General features: G+C 51.4%; 1 non-coding gene across 1 annotated transcript; it reads left to right on the top strand.

Moving 5' to 3' along the window:
• Positions 1-9,643: 9,643 nt before the first annotated feature.
• On the top strand, positions 9,644-9,752 carry LOC127693207 (U6 spliceosomal RNA). Its single transcript, XR_007979659.1, has one exon. It is a non-coding gene; the product is annotated as a U6 spliceosomal RNA (small nuclear RNA).
• The last annotated feature ends 899 nt before the right edge of the window (positions 9,753-10,651 follow it).

The raw sequence follows: 10,651 nt of genomic DNA, 5'->3' as shown, positions 1-10,651 counted from the left end.
TTGGCGCTTTACTCACAGGAGGCCTTGAGAAGTTTGGGATGGGAGACGGAGGATGAAGGCTTGCTTTTCCATTCAGGCCCCTGGAGTCCTGGTCCAGGGGACAGGGCCCAAGGAACTACAAGGTCCAGGAGGCATACAGAACGTGGAGATGGGTCTTGTAAGGTCAAGGTAGTCTGCTAGGGACCAGTTCAGAGTAGGGGAGACTTGTCAATAGGGTGACCATTTGTCCTCTGCCTGGGCGGTCCAGGGTTAGTTATATCAGTGAACTGGAATATATTTGTATGTATATTATAATATGTGTCCTGGTCTGTGTGTTATGTCAAATATAACAAGAACAATAGTTCTTCAGGTGAGGAGTGGCTGGATCTGAGACCAGGTCAAGGCAGATGGGGAAGGAAGGACAGAGTGGTCCGCCTCAGATGAGCAGGGAAAGACAAGAGGAAGCCCCCTCTGGGGGCTGCGTGACCTGTGGTACCAGGTGGCTGGGACAGCAGGTGGCCACTTCAGGTAAAAAGCAGGTAGGGATGGCGGCCTCCGGTGGCCCACAAAGCCAAGGCCATCAGCACAGCACTGGTCTATAAATGGGTTTTCCCTACGTAGGGTTTTAGAAGACTTTGGTAATTCATCCGCTGCATCAAGAAGAGTAGGGTGTGGTCTCCCAGCAATGGAGTGCTCTGGGGTGTGTGGAGAAGGGCGTGGTCTCAGCGTGGGAAATAAACAGCCAGTTTGGACTGGCCTCTGTTCTGCGGCAGTAGATTGGTGACTTAAATCTACCCAGGCATCAGGGGATGCTCGCCGTGCTCATCTGGACCGTGCCAAGCTCGGGACCAGGCCCAGGTCTCCCTGCCTGCCTGATCCTCAGATTCTTCTCCTGGATAGTAAGCATACCTCATCAGTGCTGCGGAATGGAGGCAGCCGTGTGCTCCTGAGACGGCACTGACAACACGGTTCCTGTCCTGGGCCAGGCCATCGTCTAAAGCCTGGCATGGCGTACGAACCTATAGCCCCAGCACGGGGAAAGTGCAGGCAGGAACATCCAGTCTAAGGCCAGCCCTGGCTACACGAGACCCCATCTCAAACTGAAACAAACAAAAAACACAGGAATTGGGAACAGAGGTAAAAATAATTACAGTTTAGAAGAGGCAAGATGTCAGAATAGGCACAGAGAACACAGCAGCTGGGGGCTGGCCCAGCTTGTAGCCTGCCTACAAGCATAAGGACTTGAACTCAGCCCCCGGGACAAGGGATGGCTCCCCCGTGAAGTGCTTGCCTTATAAACATAATCCCCAGAGCCCACATTAAAACACTATGCTTGTGCGGGGCCATGGTGGCGCACGCCTTAATCCCAACACTTGGGAGGCAGATTTCTGAGTTCAAGGCCAGCCTGGTCTACAGAGTGAGTTCCAGGTAGCCATGGCTACACAAAGAAACCCTGTTTTGAACAAAACAAAAAACAAAGGAAAACACTATGCTTGGTGCCTGCCTGTATCCTGGCACGGAGACAGGGAAATATGGCCACACACCCTAGCTCTAATTTTTAAGACCTAGGCCAGTGAGGGAAGCTGTCTCAAGGTAGACCTTCTTGAGGGTTATGCCTGAGGCTGCCCTCCAGATTTCACTCACACATGCAGATAAAAAGGGACACACACACACACTCTCTCTCTCTCTCTTGCCAGCCAGGAGTGGTGGTGCTCTGTGAAGAGGTAGGTGGAGCTCTGTGAGTTCAAGGCTAGCCTGGTCTACATAGCAAGTTCCAGGACAGACAGGACTGTCTTTGGAGGAAAAAAAAGCATATAGAAATGTTAAATGTTATTTAAAAAAGGAAATATTGGTGAGATGGCCCAGGGTGAAGCAAGCTTTGCTGGCCTGGTGGCCTGAGTTCAGACGGGGGATCCGCATGGTGGGAGGTGAGAACTGACTCCAGAGTTGTGAGTTGTCCTCTGACTTCTACGTGTTCTTCCCTGCTCACATGCTCAAAATAAAACACAAAAAGCTGATTGTGTGCATATAGACACACACCTTTGATCCTAACACCTGGGAGGCAAAGGCAGGAAGCTCTCTGAGTTCAAGGCCAGTACTACTAATGGAGGAGGAGGAGGTGGAAGAGGAGGAGGAAGTCTGGGGTGATACGGCCCGCAGGCAAGGTTCCAGCCTCCCCCATCCCTCAGGGTATCTGGCCTCTTTCCCTCTGTTTTGCCTCTGACCTCCCTTCATATAGCCCTGGAGGTGCAGCAGGGGTCATGGAGTTTACCCAGGATGAGGACCCCACATTTGCTGCCTTTTTTTTTTTCTCATGCAGCCCAGACTGGCTACAAATTGCTATGTAGTAAGAATGGCCTAGAACTCTCCAGTCCTCCTGCCTGAGCCCTCTGGACTGCAGGATGCCGCCATGCCCCGCTCTACACTTACATTTATTCCTTTTAGTTCTGTAGTTCTGAGGGCTGAGCCCAGGGCCTCCTGCATCCTAGGCACACGCTCTACCTTTGAACTATACCCCTGCTGCCCCTCCTAACGAGCCGTGTGCTTGTGGTTCCACAGCTGGTCTGAAAATGACGAGAGCTTCCCACCACAACGACAACCATGTCTACACATTATCCTGGCCCTCCACGAATGCCCCATCCACGTACTTCAGGCTGAAAACTCATGATGTGGCAGCCGGAACTACTAACACTTACATAACCCTGGCCGTTTGGAAAGTTTGCTAGCTCTCTGGTTGCTTAGGACAGTCCTCTAACATTTACTGGGGTGTTAAGACTCCTATTTGCATTTCGGTGATGAGGAAATCAAGCCTCCAACGCAGGAATCAAGTTGCTCCCAATAGCTGACCTGACTCACACCCGGCCTCTGTTTCATCAAGCTGTCTGTCAAGCTGTGACCATTCATTCCCTCTGGCCCGGCCTTTCCCAAGGGCACTTGTCCACAGAGCTTCCAGTCACCCAGCACAGTGGGATGGGGGAGGAAAACGGGAAAGAGCCACTCCACTGCCACAGTGGGGAGCTGAGGTGGATGCTCAAGTGGCAGGGTCTGCTTGGCCACACCTTAGTTAAGGAAGCCATATTGTGTGGTCCCGGCCCCAGTAAGCCAGCCTGGCCTGAAGCAGCAAGGGCTGGTCCAACGCTTGGTTGTGTTTGGAGCCCGGGGCCGGCTATCCCTTGAGGAACAAGCTTAGCTTTTTCTGAGCCAGACTCAAGAAAGGAAGCCTCCCTCAGCAGAAGAGATGGTCTCCACCCACATCTGCCCCCACCCTTCAGACAAGGTTTCCTATAACCCAGGCTGGGCATGAACTTGCTATGAAGTAGAGGTCAGCTTTGAACCCCTAGCCCTCCTGCCTCAACCTCCTGGTGCTGGGTGCCTAATGCCCACATCTGTTTTATTGATTTAATGTTTTTATTTTTGTGGTGCTGGGTATTAAGCCCAGTGGAGAGGTAACTTTAGAGCCAAGGGGGTGAGGGCTGAGCTGTCAAGCCAGCCTGTCCTGGCCTGCCAACCCCACCTGCCTACCCTCTGAAACTATGGCCCCTTTCATCTCCACAGCTCAAGGGTGGGGCCAGCTTCCCACCATTAGTCAGCTGGCCTGGATGGGTTGAGACTGGGGCCTCGTCCTGGCCCTCCTTCCAAAGGCCCTGGGCCACCAGGCGCTGCGGAATTGCTTTGGGGCCTCTTTAGTTGCCTTTTAACCAGGAAGGAAAGAGTTGGCCCTGTGGGACAGGGACTCATGGGTAGTACTAGGACTGAAGCTGTGCCGGGGAAGGAGGGTCGCCATTGCCCTGCTTGTCACATTCAAACACTTGACAAAGGTACGTGCCCTTGTCATAAGTGACCTGACATAAGCGCTGGGCTGTTGTACTTTAGTGACATCTCTTGTGCGTTCACTTTCACCTGATTCCAGGGTAGAGCGAAGGAGAGTGCAGCCCCACGCATGTGCTCTGCTGTCCTGCGGCGCCCTGTGCGCATGCCTGAACCGGCCAGCAGGTGGCGCCATGCTCGCCGCTGCTGGTACTTCCCCCAGCACAGATGAGGCTCTGAGTTCATTAGACCCAAGGGTTGGTTGACCTGCCTTCTCCTGGGTATGGGATGCACTGGAGTTCTTGTGAAAAGGCTTATCTCTAACGGGTTCCTAGGTATGGTAGGTAAACGTCTGCTCAGCCCTCTCAGCAGATAATCATATTCAGCTCCCTGTGACGAAACTACAGTCCCCACAGTGCAACTGACTGTCCCAGGCCACACAGCTGGAAGGAGGCGGGAACCACCTCCAGATCTGCCCTCTACCTCCGAGGCAGTGTCACGGTGTGTGTGGGTGTGTCTGCACCTGTTCCGATTCTTGTTCCAAGAAAGACAGAAAAGGGAAAGGGGAAGGCAGCCTGGGGACAGCCAGGGACACGGCCACTGTTAGACGGAGAGTAATTCCCTGGTCTCCACAATGTTCCGGGGCATTTTCAGTTCCATAGGCGTCAGCTCACATGGTGGACTCGATGGACTGTCACCACGTCCACACACCAAAGACACACTCTGTGGTCCTGGGGGTGGACGCTGGGGCCGTCCTTGCTTGGTGCGGCAAGTGTTCTATTACTGAGCTACAGTCCCGCCTGAAGCCCTCCTACCTCGTACCAGAGGCCGGAAGTGCCCATGCTGATCTCACTGGAGTCTCTCCCTTGAGAGCGCTGCCCCACCCGAGACCACGCCCCTCACTGTTGACCAGTCCTTTTCCTCTGTCCTGGAGGATCCTGGCGGTTCAGGACCCCGTTCATTGCAAGCATAGGCGGCCCCTCTCTGCCCCCTTCTCCCCCCCTTCCCTGTACAACCCTAGGGCACTTGCACAGGGCTCCCGTACACGTAAGCCTCGCCTCGATCTCCAGAGGGGCTGCTCTCACATCAGCGGGCTCAGAACCAGACACGATTATAACCGCGTCCCCCACGCCCTTCCTCATGGTCCTCCTTACAAACCCCAGGACATAATGGTGTTATGTCCTTCTTCTTCGCCAAATGGTGAAGAAACCTGTCCCAAGGTTCTTCTCACACACACACACACCTCTCAAAGACACACTCGCACACAATTTACCAGCCTTGTATACATAGCAAGAGTTCCAGGCTATCCTGTGAAACTCTATCAGAAGAGTAGGTAAAGAAGCAAAAATAAGAAGTCATACAGAGCCAGCGTGGGCAGAGCCAGGATTCCTGTGTCTGTCGAGCTTTGGGCTGAGAAGGCTCTGAAATCCCTTCTTGGAGCGTTCAGAGAATTTACACTCGGGTTTTGGGCAAGGACGCCATGTTCTAGCCCGGAGGAGGTCTCTGCTACCCGGACTTCGTTCCCAGCAGCTTCTTGCTGCCGCCTGGACACAGCCCTGAGATTAGACTTCAGCTCAGTGCTCCTTGCCTTGGGGCTGACCTTGGTCCAGAGCGGGGCAGTGGCGATGTCTGGGGACCCCGTTTTGCTGACACTCAGAGGAGAAGCCTGCAGCCTTCGCTAGGCAAGGACCAGGGAGGCTGAGCAGGTTAAGGTGCCCAGGGCCATTCCCCAGAATTGAGCCCCAAACATCGAGGATGAGAACCCCTACACTTTGGACTGGAGAAATGGCTCAGTGGGTAAAGGCACTTGCCACCAAAGCTGCTAGCCCAGGCTAGCCTAGAATGACAGTAGCTGTGGATGACCCTGAATTTCTGCCTCCACCTTCCAAGCTCTGGATTAGACATGTCACAGCACCTGGTTTATGCACTGCTGGGGACTGAACCCAGGCCCTTGTTCATGCCAAGGAAGAATTCTTTGTTTTTGTTTTTGTTTTCTTGGATTTGGTTTTTTCGAGACAGGGTTTCTCTGTATAGCCCTGGCTGTCCTGGAACTCACTCTGTAGACCAGGCTGGCCTCGAACTCAGAAATCCGCCTGCCTCTGCCTCCCAGAGTGCTGGGATTACAGGCGTGTGCCACCACCGCCTGGCCAAGGAAGAATTCTTATTAACCAGATTTCACCTTCAGCCCACTTTCTTTTTTAAAGATTTATGTTATGTGTGAGTGTTTTGCCTGCTTGTATGTATGCATATCGTGTGCATACAGTGCCTGAGCTGACCAGAAGAGGGCGTCTGACCTGCACTGTGAGTTCAGGATGGTTTTGAATCAAGTGGATGCTGGGAACCATACAGCCCAGGCAAACTGTTTGAAGACAGGACGTTACTGAACTCACAGAGATTCACCCGCTCTACCTCCCTCGTGCTGGGGCTAAAGGTGTGCATTAGCACAGCTGGCGGATCTTGCCCTACAGGCAATTTTAGCTTCCAGAGTGCTGGGGTTAAGGGAGTGTATCACCACACTTGACTTCCACAGTAAACCTTCTCCCACGTTAATGAGGCCTGGCTGGAGGTGTCTGGGGGACCCTAGCACACCCGAGTCTTATCAGGTAAAACGTCACACGTGTCACAGATATGATGACATCACACGTGTCACAGATATGACATCACACATCATGATCCCCATTACCACGATGCACATATGTTTGGGGTAGTGAGTGGGGAGCAGGAAAGGCTGGGTCACTATGCTGAGGTCAGGCCTGGAGAGCAGAGGCAACCCTGCAGCTTCCATCCCCACCCCATGACTCCCACAGCCCCGCCCTGAACACCACCTGGCAACCCAGCATTTATTTCCATGTGTCCATCTGACCTCACCTCGAGGCTAACAACTGCCCAGCTGAACTGAGTCCCACCTAGCTAAGCCTGCTCTTGCCTTGGGGCCTTACCCTGACAGTTATTTTCTTGGTTATTTGGTCTAGATTCAAATGTCACCCTCCTGGAGCAGCGGAGCAGGCAAGCCTTCCCTAACCACCCCACAGAAACCATTATCCTTGTTCCTACATATTTAATCTCGATCTCCTCCTTTATGATTTCTTCCTTAGCAGCGGACACACAGTGCATTTGTTGAGTCCAGGCCTGCTCCTGACTTCCATACTGAATCCCTCATGAGCGCCCTCCCACCTGCTGCTGTGTCTGTTCTAACAGCAGTGTGACGCAGACTCTTCTACCTCTGGCTGCTCTATGTTCAGTATGTATCCCTGGTTGATCTCAGGCTTGGCAGTTCAAAAAAATCCTCCTGCCTCCGCCTCTTGGGTATGGGAATTAAAGGTGTGCACCCTCAAGCTTGACTCTATTTTTTTTTCTTTCTTTCATTAGTTTTTTTGGGGGTGGTGTAAGGGAAGTCTTGCTATAGCCCAAGCAACTTAGGCAATCCTCCAGCCTCCGACTCTGGAATGGTGAGGTTACGGGTATATAGAACCACCACAAGCTCTGGACTCTACTTTTTAAAAAAGGATTTTAAAAAATGTACATGTGTGTGTTTTCGTGTCTGTGTGTGTAATCTCACATGTGTACAGAGAGGCCTTAGAGGGCACTGAGTCCCTGGAGCTGGAGCTGTGAGCTTGACTGTGACCTGGGTGCGGGAAGCGAACGCTGGTCCTGAAAGATTAGCGAGTTCTCTTAGCGGCTACGCCACCTCTCCAGCCTTTTAATTTCGTATATTTTGTGATTTACTGTTTTTCTTATAAAGAGCCTTTAATGGCAGGTGGCGGTGATGCACACCTTTAGTCCCAGGCCCTGGGAGGCAGAGGCAAGCAGATCTCCGTGAGTTTGAGGCTAGCCTGGTCTACAGAGTGAATTCTAGGACAGCTAGGGTTGTTACACAGAGAAACCCTGCCTCAACCCTGACCAAAGTGCTTTTAAGTTATTGCCTAATAAAAAGTATGAAAATACTTCTTATTATTGAATAGCAGGCATATTATTAGATTCATGTTTCTAATGCCTTTCTACCAGGACTCCCAGCAGAAAACTGGAACAAATATCTGTGTGACTCATGTACACGGATATGCACACAGACCACTATACATACATACGCACGTGCATACATGTGGGACCGTGAAAGGCAGCCTGTTTCCTGGTTGAACTAGACTTAAACTCCGGAGACCCCAGAGAGCCCCACAGTTGCCTGGCAACAACCAGGCAGGCCGGGCCCACTATAAAAGGACCATTTGCCCCCTCGTCTCTCTCTTGCTCGCTCGTGTCTCTCATCTCTCTCTCGCCCTCTTGGGCTCTCTTCCCTTCCCCCTCCCTCTGCGTGGCCATGTCCGGCCTCTACTTCTCACTCCTCACAACTCTCCACTCTGCCTCCTCTCATCTGGACCACTGTGCTGGAGCAATGGGACAGGTCTCCCTCTCAAGAGCCACGCCTAATCTCCCGCAGGGAGACCTCTCTGTGCCTGTGCGTCCAGCCACGGTCACTACCATATGCCTGAGCTAGCCAAGGACTCTTGTCCCTGCAGGAACCAGTCAGAGTTCTTCTCCTTTTTCTCTTTTCCCTTCTGTCCCAGGCTAGACCCAGCCCCGCAGGCCCCCACCCCATTCTCAGCTCTTCCTAGACATCCAGTGGTGTCTGTGGTGTCCAAGAGTGAGAACCTGTCCTTGACCTCTGTGAGGACCCATGAGCGTAGCCCTGCCAGTTCCCTGGGCAACCCCACAGACTGCCCTTCCCCATCCCGGGAGTGGGCTCCTAAGGCTTCTCACAGTCCAATGCCCACCGGGCAGTACCATGGGGATGAACGCAGTCCAACTCCCCGCATCCGCCTTTGCCCAGCGGCCCAGAGCCCTGGCCGGACTTGGGCTACCACTTTTAACCCACATATACACTCATACATAGGCACATGTACACATAACACCATGTACACGTGCTCACACATGCTCACACACATGAGGCATATGTACACACAGCCACAGATACGTGCACACATGCAGACGCAGACATGTGCACACACTTATATACAATATACATACACATATACATACACACACACACACACATGCACACACACACACTTTTCCTGGACATTCTGTGTTTTACTTCCCGGCTCATTTACACAAACCCAAGTAGAAAACTTGCCCACCAAGTGTGCCCTGGTCACTGGTCTGGTGTCGCCCACCTGTGTGTGACGCAGCACTTGGGGGCTGGAGGCAGGAGGACACGAAGTTCAAGGCTAGCTTTGACTGTACTTGAGATAGTGTCTCATTAGCCCAGGCTTGTCTCTAACTCGAAAAGCAGCCAAGGCTGATGGTCTAGCCTCTGCCTCCTGAGTTTTCAGACATTGGTCACCATTCTTGACCCCAAGGCTATCTAGTATGTTCAAGTCCAACCTGGGCTACATGAGACCTTGTCATGAATAAGAAAGAAAGAAAGAAAGAAAGAAAGAAAGAAAGAAAGAAAGAAAGAAAGAAAGAAAGAAAGAAAGAAAGAAAGAAAGAAAGAAAGAAAGAAAGAAAGAAAGAAAAGGGAAGGAAAGAAAGAAAGAAAAGGGAAGGAAAGGAAAAGAAAAGAAAAGCCGGGGCAGTGGTGGTGCACGCCTTTAATCCCAGCACTTGGGAGGCAGAGGCAGGCAGATTTCTGAGTTTGAGGCCAGCCTGGTCTACAGAGCGAGCTCCAGGACAGCCAGGGCTACACAGAGAAACCCTGTCTCAAAAAAAAAAAAAAAAAAAAAGAAAGAAAAAGAAAAGAGAAGAAAAAGGGAAAACAAACTGCCTCTAAATCAACCCCTTTATTCTCATGAAGCTGGGAAGGAGTGAACAGAAATTTGGTAAGAACCAAATCCAAACTCTATCTAAAGACTAACGTCTGAGTGTACGCTTCAGCAGCACATATACTAAAACTGGAACAATACAGAAAAGATTAGCATGACTGGCCCCTGTGCAAGGATGACATTCAAATTCATGTAGTGTTCCATATTTTTCTACCTGAGGACCCAGCTATACCACTCCTGGGCATATACCCAGAAGATGCTCCAACGTGTAATAAGGACACATGCCCCACCATGTTCACAGCAGCCTTATTTATAATAACGAGAAGCTGGAACAAACCCAGATGTCCCTCAACAGAGGAATGGATACAGAAAATGCGGTAGATTTACACATGGAGTACTACTCAGCTATTAAAAACAGTGACTTTGCCAGGTGGTGGGTGGTGGCCACACCTTTAATTCCAGCACTTGGGAGGCAGAGGCAGGTGGATTTCTGAGTTCTAGGCCAGCCTGGTCTACAAAGTGAGTTCCAGGATAGCCAGGGCTACACAGAGAAACCCTGTCTCGAAAAAAACCAAATCCAAAAAACAAAACAAAAAAAAACAAAACCAAAAACAACAACAACAACAAAACAATGACTTCATGAAATTCGCAGGCAAATGGATGGAACTAGAAATAACATCCTGAGTGAGGTAACTCAGTCACAAAGGACGCACATGGTATGCACTCACTGATAAGTGGATATTAGCCCAAGATTCAATTCACAGACCATATGAAGCCAAAGAAGGAGGAAGACCAAAGTGTGGATGCTTCCGTGCTTCTTAGAAGGGGAACAAAATACAGAAGGAAATATGGAGACAAAGGGTGGAGCAGAGACTGAAGGAAAGGCCATCCAGAGACTGCCCCATCTGGGGATCCATCCCACACACAGTCACCAAACCTGGACCCTATTGTGAATGCTGGGAAGTGCTTGTTGACAGGAGCCTGATATGGCTGTCTCCTGAGAGGCTCTGCCAGAGCCTGACAAATATAGAGGCGGATGCTCGCAGTCAATCATTGGACTGAGCGTGGGGTCTCCGATAGAGGAGTTGGAGAAGGGACTGAAGGAACTG

The sequence above is a fragment of the Apodemus sylvaticus genome, chromosome 9 (genome assembly GCF_947179515.1).
Source record: "Apodemus sylvaticus chromosome 9, mApoSyl1.1, whole genome shotgun sequence".
NCBI lineage: Eukaryota > Metazoa > Chordata > Mammalia > Rodentia > Muridae > Apodemus > Apodemus sylvaticus.
This window is presented reverse-complemented; position numbering and strand designations above follow the sequence as displayed.